At 41.7% G+C, this 24262-nt stretch overlaps 1 protein-coding gene across 2 annotated transcripts in view; it reads right to left on the bottom strand.

The window, feature by feature from the left end:
• LOC118792087 (estrogen-related receptor gamma) overlaps positions 1–22997 on the bottom strand; it is a 152817-nt gene extending 129820 nt beyond the window's left edge. The window contains exon 1 of one of the 2 annotated variants that reach the window (XM_036549793.1): positions 22925–22997. The gene's annotated coding sequence lies outside the window, so the exon portion shown is untranslated. Of the gene's footprint in view, positions 1–20799; positions 21088–22924 lie in introns of those variants that run through there. The other variant, XM_036549794.1, reaches the window with a different exon arrangement.
• Between the last annotated feature and the right edge of the window lie 1265 nt (positions 22998–24262).

Genomic DNA, 24262 nt, shown 5'->3' with positions numbered 1-24262 from the left:
TCTTGCATTACATTACATTACATTACATCTAACATCTTGCATTACATTACATTATATAACATCTAAACAAATGGTATGTGGAACTGTCAAAGCACATTGCTAGCATAGCTGTAGAGACAATCAGCTTCCTTCCCTATACTGTACATATACAGGAATATCCAGACTAAATCAGAATTTGTCCATAACTTTGACTCATAATCAAATCTAAAGGGAACTTTCATCTTCTCACACAATTTGGAAAGTTCAGTGGTTCAAATTTTGCACTTATTTATAGGGTTGAAGCTAAGAACAAATGTTTATTAAAACAATCCAAGGTATCTCCTTACAGGCCCATACTGGGCCTGCGCAAAGCTATTTTCCTCAGGGCACCATCTTAAAGTGCAGACTGCAGTAAAGTGCGGAGACCACAGGCATATACTATCAGAGATGTGTCCTTAGAACGGGGCTCATCCTAGCAGAGCAGTCACATCTGGGACAAAAGAGACAAAGTGACAGGAGAGAAGCTCCTTCCGTCTGGATGTCATCTCTGCAGGTCAGGCAATGGACAACATTTACTAAAGAGTTTCATATCCACACCAAACTGAACAAAGGGCAAATCCACTGTGATGAATAGTAGCCTTCTTTACCTCCTGAAAATATGTGAAGGACAGCTGGAAAGCCTGATAAATGATGACCAGAATCATTATACTGTTCCAGTACCATTATAACTGAAAACCTGTGAAGACAAACTCACACTTACTGTTATGCTCCAAACAATGAACATGCAAACGTTTCATTGATACGCATGTGTTTTAAAAGTAACAGGTAAAAACCATTTGGTCTGTTTTTTGGTCTATTCAAGTTTAATTCTTTGTTTGTTATAATACTTGTCTATTATTATTATTATTATTATTATTACATTACATTTTACATTACATTATTGGCATTTAGCAGAAAATCTTATTATTATTATTATTATTACATTTACATCATTACATTCACCTCTCTGTCTGCATTGTCTTGCTTTATCCCTTACAGCTCCCTTAGCACTTTGTGTCTACTACAAGGCCTCCTTTCATACTGTAGCTTGAATGTATTCCTCGTACTGTATGTCGCTTTGGATAAAAGCGTCTGCTAAATGAGTAAACGTAAATTATTATTATTATTATTATTATACTGTTTTGTCAATGGTAATATACAATGAAAGTATTTATGTCACTCCCCTAGCACTTCCTAGGAATGGATGTAGCAGCTACAGATCAGTTCCAGCCAGGAGAAACCAAGACAGTGTTGGCTGCTAACTCACAGTGGCATGGGATCTGTAGTTTTAGCTTTGCATCTGGAGGCAACAGAAGTAAAAGGAAAATCAATGACTACAGACAACAACTTTAAAATCAAGACCTGGTTACATCAGATGCAATATTTGCAACACCAGATACTGACCATCTGCCACCTCTGCTTTTTCACTGTCTAATGATGGCCACATCTTCATCTTTACTGAATTTCCATGCTTGGTACAAACCTTCCACTTTGCATCAGTGTTTCACAAAGTGGTTTTCCAAAATGTGGGGATGCATTCAGCTGTGCCAAATTCCTCCAGTCCCCTAAGCATGCCAGCTCCCCTATCTCAAATGGTACCGGTCCCATGGAGAAAGATGGGGGCAGCCACAAGCCAGCATCTGCTGAAACAGCTACCGGCATCGCACTCTCCGGTATCTCCCTCTTCGAAAACTAGCCCCGTGCACTCAGCGCCAACCTCTTCCTCCCTCTCTGATGAACTTGCCGACCCCTGAATTAATCCCAAAGTAATTGAATGTGCTCACATTCCCACAGGCACACTGCAGTCGTGTGAAAGTACTTGATGTTTCTTTGCGCAGAGCCTTAATTGGGCTTTCAGTACTCTTTCAGAAATGTAAACCCCCCCTCTTTTTTTCTTTTTTTTTCACTCACTTACAATCAAAAAATCTGTCTACTTCTGCTCACAGTCAGTGTGAGTCAGGGTGAGTGAGAAAGGGCATACAGAACAACACTGACTAACAGAGCATCCTCATTGTCCACTGTGGCTCTCTCACATTGGCTAAAACCGTTCTCAATAGAAAATGGAGCCTCATTTCGGTTGTCCAACAACCAAGATTAACCCTCAAGATCCTACAGTAGCCATTCCAGAGAATGCTAAAATGTTCACTGCCAACTGTCGTGCTTTTCAGTTTAACCAGAACAGGCCTATGTACTATTTAAATACATATATCCATATAAACGCTATTCTTAATACTTCATTAAGGCAACAGAAACAACATTATTAATTACAGATCTAGCTATGCTTAGCACCCAACTAAAATGAGTGCCTTCCTTGCTAACACATATTGGGCACACTGCTAGTACATACTGGGCACCCTGTCAAATATATGAACTTCAGATGAGTGACTTCCTCCTTTGAAGTACTGCAGACTAAAAAGCACTGCACCATCAGTAAACACAATGACACAGCTGGTTTGCATCAATATAGGAAGGACAAATAATAAACCAACAGATACCGTAAGGGACATCCCAAATTATATTCTTTGATCTCCAAGTAACACACCGCATTTTGCTCTCTCCTAATTACACTGCCTTCATTAATTTGGTCATTACTATTCAAATTTCCATGTCACAGGGTACCCTGATAAAACACTGCGACTGCTTTTCAGTAAAAACGCGTAGCAGGTCTCGCGCCCCATGGACATGAATACCCACAGCCAGTGAATAAAACATGCCATCCTTTTAAGTGCCCGCTCTGTCCTGACTGGCCGCTTCCCCGATGCTTGCTTCATCTGTTTCGGCGGGTGGCTGATTGGATTGGTCTTGGTGGCCTCGGGCCAGCCGTGCGGCCCCCAGCCTGGCAACAGCCTGGATTTCTTCCGCCGGACTCCGTCGCCCTGTAAGGAGGCGAGCCCGCCGCTCGCCCCGACGGGGCCGTTCCTCCGCTGAAGGCGCATCTCGGCGGGCCCATCTGCCTCTTCAACGCCACATCAGGAGCGCGGCCAGAGCCGGGCTGGCGGACCGTCGCGTGAGGGCCGAGAGGCCCCCGAAGAACGCTGAAGACTCTGCGTTTCTACACCACCATGCACACAGACACTGACGTGGGTTTACTTTTAAAATGGACGCATCTGATTATTTGTCGTTTCTACGTAAAAGCCATCCCTGATTCTACAGCACAATCTCAAAACCTTTCATGCAATACTGTGCATGGACATATCTGCATCTGAAGTATTTTGCAGATCAACCTTCGTGACAAAGGCTGCTTCACTGATGTTGGCACATGGGCTGCAGTGCAGTTCCCCATGTGGATATGAAAAACCAAACATGCAGTTAAACTCCTACATCACACAAAAGGAGAGGATTGATATTAATATTAATTTTAGAGGTTTTTAGAGATCGATATGCTACAGTATATAAATAGCTCCACATGAGGCTAGCTTGTATTTGTAACATTACTGAACATCGCAATACCTGAGACAATCTGCACCAGTAAAGAACACCCTGTCTTGTCAGTACATCGACATGTCAGTAGCATGCTGATGATTTTGCCAAAAATGTCACACTTACTAAAATAGGCATGTGATTAAAACTAGGAAAAAGTGGACCTTCTGAGTAAATGGCAAGAATGAAACAGCACAGAAACACCCCTGACAAAGCTACATATAGAGACAAGAGGAGTTACATCTATCTCTCTCTCTATATAGACAGAGATAGCGAGCGCAAGTATTATGTTTTAAAATGTACTTTCTGTCATGTAGGATCAGCAATTCGACACAGTGTGATTTGCTGCCATTTTAAATTTTAACACCAGATTTTTATGCCTTGACACTGTTTGAAGATGCAAACTCAACATTAAGCCTGCGCAGCACATTCTCGTGTGTTATATCTACTTTTGTAAAAGCAGATTCAAGGTTCCTAGAAACTGTACACTGTAAGAACTGTAAAAAAAAAATGTTAAAAGACGGAAGAGGTGTTAAAGACTGCAGTTAATTTCTTTTAATGTTCCACATACGCCGTGATGGAGTGCTTGAAGGTGCAGGATGAATATTCATGACTCAAACAGTAAACAGGTGACACACTTGACTCTAGGAACCTGCATAAAAGCACAAGCAGTCTTCATTTTCTGAGGAGCGTGTTCCCCTGAGAATAACTTTTTTTTTCCTTTGTATTTTTTTTTTTTTTGGGAGGGGGAGGGGGGGGTGTCTGTTTAAAACCGAAATGCTAATGACATGCAAAACAACGCAGCGAGAGCATTCAGCAATACCCCTGTGCTGGGAAACGCTACAGAAAACTAGGTCTCCGTTCTCCTTCAAACTAATCATTCTGAATTCTCGTGCAGACAACTACAGATGAACAAAAAACTGCACAACAATAAAACTTCACTGTAAAAGCTTTCAGCTAAATTAACCAGGGACACTGTAAATGATAATGGCAAACATTTTGCATTACAGAACTCTAAATATAGAGAAATGGAGAATGCTCTTGGGGGCTGAGGCAGACAGCGAAGTGGTCTTTTAATGTATCTGTCTCCAGGTGAAGTGGAGAGTTAGTGCATGTGTGTGTGTGTGTGTGTGTGTGTGTGTGTGTGTGTGGTTGGGTTATGGGTGTGTGGGTACATACATGCATGTGCTTGTGCAGGTTCTATTGCCAGTCACAGAGGGCTCAAAGCCCAGAGGCTCATGGGAGGACACATCAATTCCCGGGGCATGTCGCTTAGAGCTCAGGCAAGAGATGAATAATGTGTGGAAGGCAGTCCACCCTAGGCCCAGAGTACAGCCCTAAAATACTCCACACACATGCACACCTATGGACCTTAGTGCCCTTGCTCTGCCAATAAACAACCTGCAGCCTTCTCCCCTGTCTTCTTACACCAGCATGGTGACTCACACGGGACTGTCAGATGATACAGCCCGGCCAGCGGTCCAACATCCAATTCAGGCCAGGGTTTCCCAGATTCGTTTGCATGGCCGTATCCACACTCTCAGACTGTCCTTTCTGCACTCCTCGCTGTAAAACCGCAGCTAATTAGACAGCCTGAACGAGCCGAACAGACCGAAGCCACACTGCAGGGTAGCTGCATGCAATTATTTTGATTATGACACACATGCATGTTCTCACTGGCAAAAATTCATTTCGCTCGGGAGAGAATGAGTAGTTTGAAAACAGTGAATAGCCGATTGTGGGTTGAAAAAAATCACAGAATGAATAAAATAACGACTAAAGCATACAAGAGTACATTCTGCCATTACACAGTTTACCCCAGTGTAGGAAGCTGAAGATACAATATGGAACTCTAAGTATAAAGACCCCACTTTAGCAACTCATGTTATGAGGCCCCACCTGCAAACGAGTCTTTAAATGGCTTGGTAAAGAAAACCATGTGCATAATCATTTCTGCATATAAAAGTCTCTTTGATGGTCTGAATGTCTCAAGATATGATGAAAACATTATTAGCAACACTGACATCATTCAACATTTGAGGATTTGTACATATTTGTGTACTGATTTGGTTCCTTCTGTGTTTCACAAACTGTCCGTTTACAAATCCTAATGTATTGCACTACCCCCTGGGGATAGAGACATTAGATAATAATCATATTCTTCATGGTGATACCACTTATATATAAAGCTTTTTCTTTCAAAATGGCACTTTTGAACAAGAAAGCAAAAAAAAAATCTAAACACAGTTTTTGTGTTTTTTCCTTCATCACATTGTATAGTGGTTTTTATTTGTTACTGTCGAGTTAATTCATGTAACTTTGTAGCATAATGTATGCACATACGCCGTATTTTCCCATACATTTGTCTCCCTTGCTGTCACGTTTGCCTGATCTTTTACTCTTCATTTAGACTGTACCCGTGAATGCGTACGGTGCTGTGTTTATCAGTTGCAATAGGCAGTGTAAAACATTTCTGTGTCTATTGAGTTCTTTGCATTCATTCTCACTGTGCTAGTGTATATATCTATAATATAGCTAGCTAGATACACTGAAGTGTGAGGGGGGGATGCAGATTTAAGCTCTGCCTGTGTGTTTAACAAGAAAATTGATTTATTTATTTATTATGCACTTATTTGTGTGGTGCATGTGTAAGAATGGGAAACACAGCTGCAAGCGTGTGAATGTCTATTCCCACAGCAGCTACTCATTCTGGCTATGGACTAGGGGCCACACTATTACTTCTTAAGTTGTGCAATTTGTATGCTTACCTGTAGACATCCGGCTATTTAATGTTTTATGTTCTGCAAGAGGTGCTGCTCACCGTTTCTCCAATGGCGTAAAACAGATCTGGAATGTGGTTAAGTGTTAAATCAAGCATTGTGTGAATTATGTTCCATGTGTTATGACCTCATGTGTACTAGTCCAGGGTGGGGTATATTAAATGCAGACTATTTAAGATGGCTAGTTAACTCAGCTAATGGAGGAGACTAGTTGTCACGCCAAATTTCTATGCAAGTTACAGTGTACACTGCTTGGTATTATCCAGTAAGGCTGACAGACAGCTTTTGCCTGCATTATAGAAGTTACATGGATTATAAATTAATTCAATGGTTCAGTGCATATTGATCACACAATAAATAATGAAATGATGGACATCTGAAAATACTGTAGGCAGGTTTCACATGGAGGTGCTGCTGAGTAGGTGACAGATGAAATGCGAACATAGGAATTGTTTGCAAGTTCTTAGTGTTCTGTTATTTTAAGTCTTTCAGCTTACCATTCCCTCATTAATTCTCAGAAGAAATTTGTATCACCTATAAGTAGGCATGTCACAGTCCACTGACAGATGTAGCACCTTTTGTTTCAGATAAAATGGTTTATACTCTATTCATATAAGCGTGAATGATTCTTTTTTCCCCATAATTATAAGCATGACTGATGTGACTTTTTGGGGGGTACTGTTTTCATTCATAACAACTAACTTAACTGTGAAGGTACAGCTCAACAGAAATGCTTTTACCTCCTAAAAAAGACAAAAAAACAATCAAAGACAATCAGCTTAAATTGCATATGGCGTCTGGGCCCTAATGTAAATGAATGCACTGACTGACGATAGATCTAAGTATTTGCCAATTATTGAAAAATCACGCAAGAAGTCCACGCAAGAGATACATAATATGGTTCCCTGATCAAAAAGTGAAACACAAACCTACATGAGCAATATCTGAGTTGCACGAGTCACTCACCCATGCGAGGCTGAAACTTACAGCATTTTTAAATGTGCCAGGTTTGACAACATTACACTTTCCTCTGGGAATCTGTGCATGGCAGACTGCTGTAGGTGGGACTTTATCACCAAATAATCCTCTACTCTCACATGTCTGAACCTTATCTCCCATGTTCCACTCGGCAGCTCCCGACAAAAAAAAAATAAAAACGTCCTCCGCTCCCGCAGCCAGTTCTCAGGCTTATCACAAAGACCATCTCAGGTAGGGGAGTCTCCGCGGCCGTCCGGTGGGAAAATAGCTGGAGAACGCCGGGCGTAAGCAGTTCTGCTCCGAGAGCACAATTGCTGATGTGAAGAAGATATCACCACGCGCGAGAGGCAAAGAGCTGAGGTGTCACTGCAGCGTACAACTGGTTTGAACTGGAACGGCGGGGGTACCACGGCGCACCACTGGGGCTTTGAGTAATCTTCGTGTTATATCATTATTATTGTACACATCAGGCACCCTTGAGGAGATTTACAGCTTAGCCGTGTTCCGGCTTCTATTTATACTGCTGGGGTTTTAGGAAATTCGGTGAAGGTAAAGTTGCTCTCTCAAGAGTGATGCGGAAACTCCCGTTTGGCCCTCTGGATCCACGCGTCTACAAAAATACACACTGAAGCTAAATGGCCAGATGCTGAGTCCCGTCGGCTGAACTTTCAGGATCGACATGTTTTTGCTGTTTGAGACCAAACGTGGTGAGACCGGATAAACATCTCATACATTGCAAATTATTAGCTACATGCTGGCATCCCCATCATGGGAAAATCGCAGCCCGCGTGACTGCCTTGAGTGACTTCGTATGTGACTTCTGACTGTCACATAAAAAACAATAGCAATTAGAACATTCGAACAGGAAAAAAAACACACTGTGCAATCTCTAATCCTGCTGACTTCACTGAAACCGGCAAGCCGCTTCCTCTAACCAAAAAAGCATGCGGCGCCTCCTTTAATGACTGCAGCTGTAAGGATGAAATAAATAACGCGGAGACAAAGAGAGGATAACTCAGAGAGACACTGAGATAAAAGTGAGACACTGGAGAGAAACACGCAGAGAGAATGAGGAGAGGACAGTGAGACAGAGACAGGGGAGGGACGCGGAGACGTCAGTGCAGGTGTCTGTTTAATAGATTGGGAGCAGGGACTTTTCTGACATGTCAGCCTGGCTAAGCACCCGCTCCACCCCCACCCCACCCCCCCATCTCCCACATCCCCCACCCCCCTGATGTCACTTCGGCGGGCTCCCTGCAATCAGCACTCCGTCCTCTGCTCCGTAACCCGGGACGCGCTGGGAGCTGGAGTGTCTCGGCGAGCAAGGTGATTCATGAGACGGACACGCTGACGGGGCTCAACCTGACAGGGAACAGTCTGTGCTCTCAAAAATACTCCCCCTGACTAATGTCACTGCGGACGCCCCCGCGTGCCGGGGGACGGGCTCCTCGCGTTCTCTCTGCACACACCTGGGTCACCATGTGGGCAAAGGCAACCGCAAAATGGATGGGCGAACATGAAAACCCAGAGACATGCATTGAGGGAACCTGGAAGCTAAGCCCTTATACTGGGCTGTTATTAGTGAATTTTAGCCCTTATACTGGGCTGTTATTAGTGACATTTTTATTTCAAAATTCCTCTTCATAGCTACCCTGCTCTTATTGGATCTTTATCTTACAGGATAAGTTCCTACATCATGCATGTGAAAATTCAATTTTTTCAACAGTGTCCCGATAGCTATTAAGTAATTCACATAGATGATGAACCAGCATAACATGTGCTGTAGTTTTATGTTCATTTGTTTCCACAAAGTGTCATAGTTAAAGATTTCTCTGACATCTGCAAAAAAGGCTTATCAAGTCCTTAGGGAACACACACTGTGTTAAAAATCATATAGGGAAATGGAAATGCAGTGGATTGTATCAGACGTAACAAGCGCAGCGGCTGTTTTCACTGCAGTTGTTAGAGGGCTGTGTCATCCGCACAGCAAAGCCCCTCACAGACACATCGCTAAGACTGAGTGACTGTACACAGTCTGATACTTCGCCTCCTGCAGCCTCCTCTATTATTCTGCTGCCATTAAGAATTAAGGCAAAGCAGTCGGGAGGAGAGAGAACCGTGGAAACAGGTCCCCTTAGCATGTTAACCACCTGTTCCCTTTGGGGCCCCTATTGGAAAACGCCCCACTGGAAGGAATACACTGCAGCACCCGGTGTGAGTGACTTAAAGTCTAATTTGCATGGAGCTTTGCTGTAATTGTACTTCGGAGCATTGAAATGGCACAGGGAGGGCTTGTTGTGCATTTGTTGCAGAGTGATTCAGTTTGCTATAAATACGTTTGCCCTTTCTGCTCGGGCAACCCACAGGATTAGTAACTCTCCACAACTCTCTCTCTCTCTCTCTCTCTCTCTCAGTCTCTCTCTCAAACAAAAAAAAAGTTTTGTCAGTAGATTTTTCACTGCCTTCCCTTTACAACTTGTGACGTGTGTGTGTGTGTGTGTGTGTGAGAGAGAAAGAAACAGAGAGGGAGAGGGAAGCAGGAAGAGCCTGCAGCACACACAGCTTTCAGTTTGATTAACTTATTAACTTATTCTTCCCCCTCTCACTCTGCCTCCCTCTCTCTGCCTTCCATGAGCTCTGAATACTGTGAGGGCTCCTAATCTTCTGGAGAATGAAAGCTGACCAGATCACTGAAAGGCTGCTACTGCATCCCGGGGAGATGGTGCACTGCAACGTCCGCACCCCCCGCCGCACTGATGCCAGACCACTCATTGAAGAGCTGATCACGAAGGAGTTCAATTTGGTGCTGCAATTACTTGAACTTCTTGACATATATCAGCAAAACGATTGTACGATGAGATCCATTCATGATGTTAAACTGCAACAATTCTGTACAATCCGCACAGAAGCATCGATAGGGTATTGACACATTCCCTCAGAGCTACTGCGATTTCACACATTGCGTTGACTGTAACAGCACAGTGTTTACGCCACCTTTTATTCCAATACTGAGGTACAGCTATGCAGTTTATCCAGGCTTTGTGAAACATCACTTTGGTGGCGCCCTCAACGGCCAGCTGTGCTAAGACCCATCTAAGATGACGCTGTTATCATCCAACAATCAAAAAGAGTAGTAGAAAATGCTTAGTCAACACACAATACTATGCTTCCACTGCAAAGTTTGTCTGAAAAGATCTGACTTCCCAGAGCGGCTGAAAACAGTAGCTTTCAACATTTAACACCATGTAACCTAGGTGCACCATACCATTCAGACAGCAACTCCATGAAAAGCATCATATTAGACCATATTAGGCACAGTTCTAACTACCGTATGCACTACTGTAATACATAATATGGATACAGGCAATTTGGCTATGAGTTGCCTTGAAGCCAGAATATCCCTCATGCTATGTGCTTCCGGGCTTGAATTTCAGAATGGGATTGAGAGAATGGTATACATATTAAGTCATAACCACATACTGCCATAGATGCGCAAAGACTGCAGACATATCAATGCTGCGGATGATATTTTTGTTCCCCTCTACTATCTTTTCTCCCCCTACTATCTTTTCACAACAGTTTCCTCATCTAAAATGATGATCCAATCTCTAATTATACTAAGTGATCAATGCGCTGCATTAAGAGCATGTAAACTATTTTTATGTAAAATGAAGTAAGGCCATTTCTCCTCATGGTGATAAACTATCTTTACTCAATTACAATTAGTTGACTAGCCACAAGAAATTGATAGGCCCTTAAAACATGTGCAATGAAGTATGTACAAGAAGTTTCTTTTTGTGTAAAAAATAACAGAAATTCTCAGCTGTTTAAAAAGAAGAGCGCCCCACACTGATTGTGCGGGAAATTCTTCAGTGTCAGTAGATGTGAGCTCTGCTGCAGCGCAGAGAGTAGAAGTAAAAAAGACATCCCAATCAATCTGGCTAAAACCATAACTGCGGCTACTGTATGAAAACCATAAAATGAGTAGCTCTATGCCCTGTCACTGTGTGACAGAAATGGACTGTCACGTCATCCATGCTACAAAACCCTGCTTGACATTCTCCATGTTCAACACTGGAGTGGAGTTATTCTCAGTGCTACTTTGAACAGAGAGTGTAAAGCAGAGCGGAGAGGAATCTAGAGTCAGAATTTCTCTGACCAATCAGAGAGCAGCAAATCTGACGAACGTTATAAAGCGTTTGTGCTGATACTCCTCCCATACCCCCACAAGAACGCAGGTACACCACATGAGTATATGTGTCTATGCGGGTATATATGTAGGTCTGACAGCTCACACACTGCTGCATACTGTATATTGTATTGTCATGTGTTACCAGTCAACATGCAGTAATTGAAGTCTTGATTGGTCGTCTGCTTTGGTGCTGTAACCATGGCAACAAGGTCAGTGACCAGGTCAAACCACTTCATCTCCGTTGTGTTCCCAGAGGACACTATTTTTGAGCAGGGCAGTAGACATTCAGTGAAAGCGGTCTGACCCTACAACCACAAAAGATGGATAGATAGAGCTGGGCATTTTCTATATTCTTCTCTGATTGACACGGAAAAGCATTTAGACAAAAAGCCAAAGAAAAACAACCACCCAGGCAAGACCAGTGGATTCCTGATCGCCTAGGCTGCTGAGGCCAATTATCCATGTAATGCTGTGTGTCTACCTCACGCGTAATCAAATAACGAAAACGACATATCAGCTGATAATATCAATGAATATGTCACAGGTGTTCATTTGAATATATCACAATCACGGTCACGAGTGTGCATCCAGTGTATTCCAAGTCTCTTCTTCAAATGTATCTTTCAAGAACAAATAAATTACTCTTACTGAAAACAATAAAACAGTAACCATAACAAAACCATCACAGTGTTCAGTCTATCTCTGGTCGACTCTCCAGTCTGAATCTGGACGGAGTACGAGGCTGGCCATTAAACAGGAACATGAGCTAAGGCCAGGAGGGTGTGCAGAAATCAGGTCAGTGGCATAGCGGGGATAGCAGTGGCACTGGCATGAGGCAATGACACAAAATGACACGGACTGAGATGAAATGTCAGAATGGACCTCTCCAATCATTGACATCCAATCACTGACATCAGAGCGAAAGACAGGAACAATAGACGTAACCATCTGAGAACGCTGTGAGTCGGATCCCTATACGACACTACCGTTCAAAGCATTTTCTTCACTTCGGATTCCTGGCCCGGTATGACGGTATGTCTGAACCGCGTTCAAGCGGGCAAGTCCTTCAGGATGAGATAATTATCCATTAACGAACGTCAGGACGCTATGACCCCAGGAACGAGATGGAAAAAGCATGAGCCGTATCATACTGACTCCTGGGCTGTCTTTTTATGGACCGTATGTGGATATTTATATGTGAAAACACGTGACGGAGGCGCTCTCCTTTCAATGAAAATACTCGGCTGCGATGTGATACAGAGGCTTAAGCCAAGAGCAATCAGAGCCCAGCAGATGCCTCCCTTCCACTCCCTTTGCATTGCGAGTGGAAGGAAAATATGACACATAGCACGGCATGACTGAGACATTTATTGAATTAAGGGAGGAATGTCTTAGCCCAGATAAAAACAGACCCTCAAGTCGAAATCAGATGCCACGGGATCAGAGTAACAAGATGACCGCCTGTGATATTTTTGGGGGGTGGGTTGTGGGTTGTGGGTTGGGGGGGGGGGGGGGGACCAAACCGCGCGGCTGTTTGTGGGAGAGGAGGGTAGAAGGCGATCGCTGCCACCCGGGGGGTCCCGGAGCAGCTGTGAGCCCGTTTGGAGACAGAGCTGGCCAAGGAGTGGGCTCCTGCGGTCCGGCTCCAGGGCCCCGCAGCCTCTGACCTTCAGGACATTGACTCTTCATTAGCACCTCCTGCCCCAGGAGAGGGTAATTGGGACGCGGAGCCCCCCTCCGTGGGGCGGCTCAAAACTCCGGCCAACTTTGTCAGCTCGTCACCAACACGGGCCGAGGTTCTGCTGACTCGTGTCCAGTTCCCTTCTTCTGCTTCCCAAAGAGAAAAGTCAATAAGCCAATGAAGACCAAGGTCCCAACAGGAGCTGTGGCAATGTTCCCAAGACCAAGGCGAGATCAAGACTACTACTTCCCACAGGTTATTTGATTTTTCGCCAGGAGTATTAACACCAGGGGCAACTGTTGAGCAAGCGATTTACTCCGTAAAAAAAGCATATGTACGTGAGGAACGACTCACAGTTGACTCAAACTGATGAACAATAAAATGTTAATTCAAACTGAACAACGAACGAGGTTCTGTTTCTTTTTCAATTGGTTTGGTGGGAAAGGCAGTCTAATGGAGGGCTGCATCACCATATTATGTTCAAGGGGATATTTAAAATGGTCTGCGCTAATTGATCACCCTCATCAGATAAACGTTTGCGCATACCCACTTTCATCATGTGACATAATGCCAAGAACCATTTGCCATCTTCTATTAATAACCAATTTTCCGTTAAGCATCGTATGGGTATAGCATATACAAATGTGATGGACGTGGACATAGGAATTTTTGGATTATGAGCAAATAATGGACATTGATAGATGTGCTTGATAGCATATATGGGGATCTGATGATCAGCAAACAAAAGGCTGATGAAGCTACCTGGGAGTGGTACTGCATACCAACTACATGTGGTCTGTGTTTTCTATATCAAAGAAACATCAGCTTAAGAGAAGCTTCACATGAGCAATCCCCAACTGAAACATGATACATATTTTAAGCAAAAGTTAGCCTCAAAAGTGAGACTTCTGCAGCATTATTATATACCAAAACCTGGACAAATACACATTCATTAACAAGCCTTCCAACCAACTGGACATTAAATTTAGGTTGACGATGACAGTAACATCTGTTACATGGAAATCTCGAATCAGAGTCCAAAAAAAAGAAAGTAATGTATAAAACAGTGAGATATTTCTCCCTTCAAACCCTTCAAACTTAAAAGAACCTCGAATCAGAAGTGAAAATATGAGGGAGAAACAAATGGTGCGGACAGGTAAGGGAATCATGCCTTAAGATTTATGCTCTTGGCTTCAAAGGACAGAAGAAAGCACACAGCAGGAGCAATATGAGACAAGAACAAAAAAAGACCAGCTCCCTTCTGGTGCCAATTCCTTTCTCTGTATGAAGCGTTTTAAGCTGAAGGCTCTTTTTTTTTCCTTCTGTGGGGCTCTGAACGAGAAGAGCCCGGCGCTATATTAATTTCATCGGTTTCTACCTTTTCAACCTCGGGACCTCTGACCTGCCTTACCTGTATAAATAGAAAGAACTAATTTACCAGCCAGAAAAGCGCTGAGGGGCAAACATGTCCTGGGTAATGAAGTGTTCAGATTGTGCATGATTAACCAGCTGGTGGGGGTGGGGTAAGAACCACAGGCCATGAAATAAGGGGGAAAATTGATTAGCAATTTTCATTTACAGAGCTTTGTCTCTGAAAAATATACATTGTACCTTTTTGTTGTCATATAAAGCTATAGTATTCATGCACAACAAATACTCCATACAAATTCCATATAAACATAAGTTCTGTTGAAGACTATTTGAACTCTGTGTTTTTTAGCTGATTTTATCTAGCTAGCTAATATTGTTAGCTAATGTATGAGACAAAAGCAACAGAACTAACAAAACACAACAGTTCTGTTTAGAAAAAAAATTGAGAAAAACACCTAGAGTATTAAACACCCACTAATACTAATAAAACAGGGGTAACAATACAAGCAAAACATATGTTTGTTTTTTTTTAAAAAACAGAGTAAGTAGCTCAAAATCAAAATGCCATTAATAATGGCTATTGCTACTACAGTCACTGATGGGTTCACATGCAGAGGCAAAAGATGCTCTTTCATGTAAAAGTACAAGGTATTTTTGTACCTCAGTTACACTATAATGCTGTTAGCCACAAACATACAACCATCCAGCCATCCACATGTGCAATCTCAACAGTGAATCAGTAAGAACTAAAAAAAAAAAAATAAAACATAAAATGTAATAAGCCCAAAAGCCTTACTGTTGAAAAACCATAGAGGCACACAGAGTAACAAAATAAGTTGTACCCACTTACAAATGTCTCCAGTGAAATTTTTCCAATGAAAAACATGAAGTAAAACATTAAGTAAATATACATTACAACTAAAATTATGACTAAAAATGTGTTTTGTCTTCACTATACTTGTGCTTTGACTCACACTGGGCACGTTAAAGCTTGACTTGTGCTGGTCTTTCAAAGGGTCTCGTAAGCATACATTTGCTTATTTCCTCATTTCCATTTCCATTATTTAACTGTAAAGATTAAGTGGCATATGAGAACAAAGGTGTCAAACTTTTCAGTTACACATGCACCTCCTTTGGGTTTTTAGGCAATAATACTCATACTGAAAAAGGTTCAAGTATAATAACTATATAAATGGAATTGAAATGTCATGTTCATTTTGCTTTCATTATTTCAAGATGATGTTACAAATAACCAATGAAAATTGCAGAAAGAGGTAAATTCACAAAGGTGATATATTTACCAAATGATGTAGGGAAGGAAAGAGCTGAAAACCTGACCTGCATAACTCCAAACAGCCACAAGCCCAAATCTTCACCTTGTATCATGGTTGTGGTTCATTGTATCATGAGTGGTCACGAGTCCCTCCTCCAACTCCAAATTACATAGAATTTGTCAATGAATTCACCACTCCTTTGAGAATCCACCAAAATGTAGCATCATTCTGTCCTGCATGACATTTTCAAATCAAGCCATACATATTTTCCACTGAAGAAAAAAAAAAAGAGAAAATGACTTTATTGCATGTGTTTTGCCCAGGGTTTCATTTGTAAACACTAACTGGACAAACCTGTCTGAAAACCAGTCTAAAGAGCTGTCTCTGGTTATGGAGGATGCATTTACAGGTGTCATGTCTGAACTCTGCTATTAATTGAATGTGGGATTTCTTAGTATTTTACACTAAGAAATTATTCTGTAAAAGAATTACTGGTGAAGTATGTAACCGGTAAAATTTAGTAGTGACATTACTAGTATTCTGGAACCATACCTCTAACCTCTGCCAAAGTAAGTCTCTCCCAAAATGAATATTCTGAACAAAATTAAAAGACATAACAAAAGAAAAATAGAAACTATCTATGAGGTAAATCTGGGCCAAGCTGATACGTGGTGGAGTCACCAATAAGAAACCAAGAATTATTTATTTTCCACATTTATACCCTTCTGTCTTAATACCAATACTCTTCCAACGTCAAGATTTTGATGTGCTGGAATGCAAATGCACCTGCCGTGTATGCAGTTATTCCTAACAGTACTGGTCTACCACTGTGTGAAAAAAGCCCTTCAAATTAGCCACCATGATCGTACCTGCAATGAAGCGAGACAGAGATTCCTACCAGGTAGTCACAAATTCCAGTTAGGGGAAAATAAAAAGATGAGCTTGGAGAAACTGACAGCCATGCAGGGCAGCGCGGACCAAACTTCGGAGCAGCACACTGTACACAACTCAAAATGTAATTTTCTGCAAGATTACACACAATAATTACTAGCTTTATAAACCCCCAAACTAATGGCTTCCAATTAGAAGATCTATAGCCATTGATCTGTTAACACTTTGGGAGCATTCTTATGCTGTGGAGACAGAGAAGAGACTTTTATATTGCTGTGGAGGCTTGCAGTGAGGGGCACTGTTTTGATGGCGGTTTGCTTTGTCTCGCAAACAGTCTTGGCAAATAATGGAAGGCTGTCCCAAACTTTATCCATTGATACAAGGACTTTCACTGTTAGAGATGCCATTTACTATGGATATGGACTTTGACATGATTAAAAATCACTGTTAAAATGCTTCCAAATGCACTTGCTCCTCATTTGCATACAGCCCAAAATTGGAATGCACTTAAAAAAATCACTGTTAAAAATATTGACGAAGCATTTGGATTTGGAGCCCCAAATAAATAGCACATACCATTCAATCTAACCACTATGGCTCCTTGTCCTTAGAGCTTTAATTCTGTGTGCTTGCTCTAATTATATTTTTGCAGTAGAAATATGAAATACATCCATTACATTACATTACTTAATTTAGCAGACGCTCTTACCCAAAGTGACTTCCAAATAAATCCATTTTACCCCCATCAATATCTGAGGAATACAAGCTGCCCAGATGGAAAAAGACTTGAATTGTTTGCTTGTGTAAGTGCAACGAAAACAGCATACCAAAACATGAGGTGAGAAAGTAGAGAAAAACTGCAAGACTACAGCGGATTTGATGACATTCAAGGCAAGTGAATTAGCATAGGAAAACGGGAGGGAAGAGCCTTGATTGAAGTAATGGATGCAAGCTTTAATGTTCAACATTGAGGTCATGTTTAATTGTAAATATGGAATTTCCCCTGTTATTTTTGATGCATGTCAGCAACTCCTGGGAGTTTTCACAAGTAGTAAACATCATGACACATTATTTTTACCCAGAAGGAGGCTATTATCTAATCAAAATATCCATCACTTGTTCCATCTTTCACTGCTGCATTTGAAAAATGTTGCACTGAAGTTTTTGCAGACCACTGTTGGCCAACTATGTGTTGACTGAGTCACCCCTTACTCCTATTACCAGAAAAATGAAAGAAACAATTTTTAACCAAATATTCTTTTCATAATAAAAACACTAATGTCAAATAGACCTACCCATCACACTACATGAACGGCTAGATCTTTCCTGTGCATTCTGTGCTGAAGACGACATTCTTGTCTAAACTAACAGTTTGTCGTTTATGGTGTTACACAACACACATATGACTTCGGAAATTTGGAGTGCCACATGGATCTATTTTTAGCCCTATATTTTTCAATATCTATATTGACAATCTTTCAAAATGTATGATCAAATGCAGTATCATGTTGTGTGCTTATGATATGTAATATACAATATATAATATATAATATAATGACCCTTCTTAAGGAAATCTTTATTAAGGAACAGACGTATTTGGCATGGCTGCCTGGTTCATTGCCAACTATGTGTCTTTCATAAGCATGTCTTTCAGAAATGGAAAGACATGCTTATGGACACTCTGCAGATGCTTCAAACTCACAGTACATAGCAACTCACGTGAAGATCTTATGAATATCTTATGAGCCCACACTTACCTAGCTTTTCCACTGGACCAGACATGTAACAGAAATATGTCTGCCTCCAGTGGGCAGATAGGAGCACTTTACAGACACTACGCAAATCCATTTTCTCCACATAATACACTGAAGACCAATACAGGTGCAAGGGGTGGCTGTTTGAAATATATTGATGGTACAGCAACTCCAAAACAGGCTGAAAGGGTTATCCTCAGGGTGTATTCAATGACACCTATTAACACACACCTGTCAGCGTTGGATTAGGAAGCCATATATGTCATCATGGGGATGAGTAAAGTCTTTTTAAGCTTATAGCCACTTAGCCCGTCAACATGTCATCCTAATATGTAAAACTTGATCACAGACACACTGCCTCACCCACAGTAACTGGACATCTCAAGGTTCCAAGTGTTGGGCCGTCCGTTTACAAACGGTCCATGGAGGAGCAGTATTACAGAACAGTCTGCCAGATGTTCCACCAATTTACAGCATCCCTTGCTACTTTTAAGAACAAGATTAAGCATCAGAAATTTGGAACCTACGTGGTCTGCTTTATGGAGATTACATTTTATTGCTATTGTAGACATTCTTAAATGCACACATTTTATTAGTACTACGTGTTCACTGGCAACTTTTTAGCTACGCCTTTATCTGTAATCATGTAATATCAGTATTATTGTTTTTCTTTTTTGTATTTTAAATGTTTTCTTTTTTCCTGTGACAGGCGTATTGCTTGGAGCACGTGTACGATGGGCCTTTAATAAAACATGCTTCCAAGTGAATAAATAAATCTTTTATTTTCCACCACATGGGAACTGCATCTCCAGGTCATACAAGGGGCTTTACTTTCCACCTGGAATACTGCAGTTTTACCTTACTTGTTGGGATAATGATGATGGTGATGATGACGATTATTATTATCATATATTTTTAGTAGAACATGGTGGGGGTTGTCAGCAGCATCTGCTTGTTGCTTTCTTCTGCCATTACTGCCCTCAGTCACTACCTTTCACACTAGTTATAGCACATCATGCCTTTCCTGGACAACTACCACGCCCTGTTATGGTATCAGAACAACACTCAAAACAGGATAACAAGTGGCAGTACTTGAAATGAAATGCTTTGTACAAGCTTAAGTCTTTTTTTCTGACCACTGAATAATGAAAATGTATTTACCTATTGTTAAAAAAATTAAGAAAGGCACAGCATTTTTAGTATACCTTTACATTTTAGAAACTGATATTAGCAAGTAATACTTAAAATGTTAGGCTGGAAGAACAGCCAGTGTAACATACCTATAATGGCTGTATTTGTTTGGGGGGGGGGGTCCTTGATGGTTTAAAGAATCCAAAGGCCAGATAAAAATGTCTGCTTGCCATTAACATGCATGCCTAATTTGCATGTGATCTGTACATTACTCTATCTTAAAAATAATTTCATGTTTGATTGCTCTTCCAAGACCGCTCATTTGTATTGTTTACAGTGAGCCACTGAACTCAGCAGTTTGCAGGCGCTGAATCCATGGTTACCGGTTTTAGCATGCACTGGTAAAACGGAATGCAGCATTCTGCATGCTTGTAAATGGAGGGAACTCTTAAAAGACTCTCGAACACAGGAAGCTCTATCGACGAAGAAAAAGGAGGTGGCTGTAGTGTACTCACAAAAGAAGCCCACTGCCTCGAGGTCAATATCTATAGAAACTGTGATGAGGCTAAAACTGTGGCGGATGACCACTGAGTATTTTAATCCTTTGAGTGCATGACCTCTGTTGCTTGGCAAAATTGACATCCCATGGCTCGAGTTAATTTTATGTACTAAATAATGTTAATCTCTGCTCCAACATTATACATTACATTCACAGTTGACATCTATGGATGAGAAATTTTCTTGGTACATTTCTGTAAATACATATGGGAAAATGCTAAAGAGATTAGTCTGAAAGAAACGTCCCCTAGACTTTGGAATGAAGAAGCATAATTAATCAGCATGTCCGCTGAAGCAGTATTCTAGTTTCAAGTTGTCCACCTCATGAAATAGGTTAAAACATGAATGTGATGCTAATCTTCTCAAAACTCCTTCAGCTTCTAAATGCTTACTGAGAAATGTAAAAATACAAAAAAAGCTAAATAGCAGTACTCTCCATACACCTTGCTAACACCACCTACATTACAAAATCACCAGTGTTACTAGAGAATAAAAATAGCTGAGAAGCACAGCAGCTTAACACAATAGAGGAGAAATTGTGAAAAAGTTTGGCTGCCCATCTTGAAACATAAGGCACTTTGCCTTTGGTATAATCCCCTGTCACAAGGCATTAGGCATCTAAACGGAACCACAAGATTTCAGGATACATCTGACAACAAGTCCTATCTTCTCTCCTGGCACATCAGCGCCGAGCAGCAGGTTTTCCACACTCCCTACCAGCGCTACATCGGTCTAAATGCATGTTACTTACGCTGGTTCCTGGCTTCTTCCAAGAGTTCTGGTGCAGTTTCAAGGACAAACGCTCGCCTTTTTCTTCCCTTTCAGCGCAGCTACCAAACAGCATGCAGCGTTCCTTTTTGCTCTTCTGATCGGGGGGCTGAATTCTTCTCACAAAAGCATTAAGCGGGGCCGATCTTGGCAAGTGCGGGTTAGAGGACGAGGGAGAGGGAAGGAACGCTGCTAGGCTTACTGGCTTGCTCCCTGCTTGTGTACTAACACACACACATACTCACACGCACACACACACACACACAGAGCACCAGCCGAGCTCCTATTGCAGCCCTGCGGAAAAGAGAAGCTTTACTGAAAAGCAGCAGCATCACATTTCAAGGAAGTCAGAGCCAGAACCCGGGGACGGGCGCTGACTTTCACGAGCCGGGAGTCTCGACACATCGCCTCGCAGTCCCTGAAGTAGTCCTGTCTCACGTGAAAAATGCCCTCACTGAATTTGGAAACTGCCAGAGTAAACAAAGTAGACAAATATCTATTTAAGGGGACCTGCGTCCTGAAGCTGTCATATCCAGCTTCCTCTTTTTGGCATCTCAGTTGCCGAGACAGCACTTCCTTTCCAACAAATACACATTTTAACACATCCCAAAGAGGACCTCTGCATGGTGTGATTTTTTTTTCTATTTTTGATAGTGAAATGTCTACACAGGCACTACATACATCCATGCGTTCTGTGCTTTGCCTTGACAGCAAAGACCTGAAATCCAAGCAGAAGCAATTACCAAACAGTTAATAGTCAGCCTCATGTGGCAGCCACTCAGCTGTGATTCACAACAGCAGCTCTGTGTGGACAGAAGTCGAATATAAGCTATTGCCTGGAGGTGATGAAGTCAAGAAAATCTGGAGACTGGTTAATTTTCACCAGAAGGCGGCAAACAATGTGCAGTCATGGCAGCACTGGGCTCGTTATCGGGGACTTAAAAGTTTAACATTTCAGGCACAGTAGTAGATGCATTCCAACCATACCGGGGACCCTGCAAATAAAATTCCGGGTTTTGCCGGTTCATTGCCCAAGTATATCAGGAATTTGTGAGGGTTTCCTGAATTAATTACATTAACCACGCTCGTCCTGAAGAGCGAGGTAAATGTACGGCAACGCATCGCCATCGGTAACAACGACACTCTGCACACCATTTGGGAAGCAGTAAATAACAACTTATAATAATTAGCACCTACTAAAGCACTTCGTAAAAGAGGAACTGCCAGCTGCGCATTCTAAAACGAATCGGATCACGAAGCTGATGCTCAGCACTACTGAACCACCATGTAGCCTATTTTCCATAACTCAATGAAACGTTTCTCAAACATGCAACTTAAGAAATTAAAACCACTAAATGGCATATTGAAAAGGCACTTGATTCGCAGCCCCAATTAACTTACAACGGCATTTTAGTATGGTTCCGTACCTTTTACTTATGTTTGCATTTATGTCGGTTTACATTGCATAAATTATTTCACGAGGCGAGGCCAGGTGTTGGTTGCGCAGCACGAGCGGTGCGTCTTGTCTGCGCACGTTGAAAACTGGGATGTCACTTCAACCTCAACAGGACACGTCCAGCTCGCTCCTCTCTGTCACAGCCCCATGCGGTTTTTACAAAGCACGACGAGGTAAGAATAAAACAATACTTCTCCGGAGGACGACAGTTTAAAGAACCAATTTTACTCCGGGCCCGTCTCTGCCCAGCTCTCAATGTTACCAAACATTTCAAGGACAAGTCCTTCACTCGCATAACAATACACATCCCTCTAAGCAGCACCTCCGTACAAGTTAGTATTGCATGCAGAAACAGCCGCAGAATGCTTCATTTTGCAAAACAGAAACGCTACCAATAACAAGGCACGCATATAACAAATCGATCGCGTGTGAATTTCGGCAATATGTATTTCGACTCAAAGCATCGTGACAAGTGCATACATTTAAACTGAAATATGTACGAAATTGATTATTAACCGTGTTGTGTGTGCTGCTTGCTTTTTTGTGGTCGTAACCCAGTTAAATATGAGATGGTGAGGGGAGGGGGGTAAAAAATATTGAAAAAGCTGCATTAAGAGATTTTAGCGTACTTTAGGTATAAAGCCTCGGTTACCTTGTAAGTCATGTCTTTGTCGGTTGTCCAGGTAAAATTGTTACTTAAAGGGACAGATGCCGCTTTCTCGCTGTCGAGTCCTTTCCATGCAGGAGCTTGTGATCTTACACACGCCTCCTTAAACTGGACGCTTGCACTTTGTAAATAGGGGTCTGTTTAAAATCTGTGGACACCAAGCAGTCTTTCCCCGATACAAAATGAGTCGATTTTCCTACTGACCTACATACACAAGACAGTCTGCGTTGCGGTGAGATTAATCACTGTCGAATGAGAATAGCGGAGCAGGCATCGCGAACAGAATTTCTTGGTGAATCCCCATACCGAGAATGTAACGGCTCATACTCAGTTTGACCCAAAACGTCAGTCCCATCGTCTGTTTCTCAATGACAGTCTGGCACGAGACGTACGGCGGTACGCCGTGAGTTTGATTGAGGCGAGAAATACATTTTACGTCTTATATCTAATACTTGGACAAAACCTCTGAGAGCTGATACCTGTTTGTGTCACTTGTGTAATGTAGTTTTACAGTTTATGTTAATTGGTGGCATTACGAGATTACCGTGTGAAATCCCCTGAATTGTATTTATTTCATCTTTTTGCCTTCATGAAAGTTTTGAATGAACTAAATGTAACATTATTCACACTATCATACTACTCTTTGTGGATTTCTTCTTGTACCTGTGCATAGCCAATAAAGGATTATGGCCTCATATGTACAGGACATATATGTGTGTACTTGTCTCTGTGTGTCTGTGTTTGCATCGGTGCATTATTCAGTTTGTAATATTTTACTCATTATGGTATGCAAATCTGAAAAATTCATTTGCATAAACCTCAAACCAATAAATTGTCTACAGGTCAGATGTTGTCATTCAGATTATAATCCAATACATTTACCAAGAAAGTCCAAGGGTAATTATCCGCACTGACTGACCATTATGCAATTATGAATAATAACATCTTGATGGCAATATACCACATAATTAGCCTTAGTTGTATTTGTACTCGGATGACATACCAAAATGGCCTAACCAATGACATAAGTACCCTTACACTGATGTAATCAAATGTTTTAATCAAATTTGATTGATTTCATTAATGGCTAGTTATTGAGTTACGAGTTTCCATTACCATCATAACACGATGCTCAGATTCCAGAGAAAACAGGTAGTGCCCATATGGACACGGACAACGCTGTTTCCCAAATTTCGTGCATTACTTTTTTCACAAGGTGATATGAGTACAAGCTGAGAGAGCGATTTCAGTATGTGAGTACCTTCCTGCTCTTATCCAGAGCAACTCCCAAAATTAATAAAGTGTTACACAAAGTGCATCCAA

The sequence above is a fragment of the Megalops cyprinoides genome, chromosome 17 (assembly GCF_013368585.1).
Source record: "Megalops cyprinoides isolate fMegCyp1 chromosome 17, fMegCyp1.pri, whole genome shotgun sequence".
Classification (NCBI taxonomy): domain Eukaryota; kingdom Metazoa; phylum Chordata; class Actinopteri; order Elopiformes; family Megalopidae; genus Megalops; species Megalops cyprinoides.
Note: the sequence above shows the minus strand (reverse complement) of the source record. Positions and strands in the feature narration are given on the sequence as shown.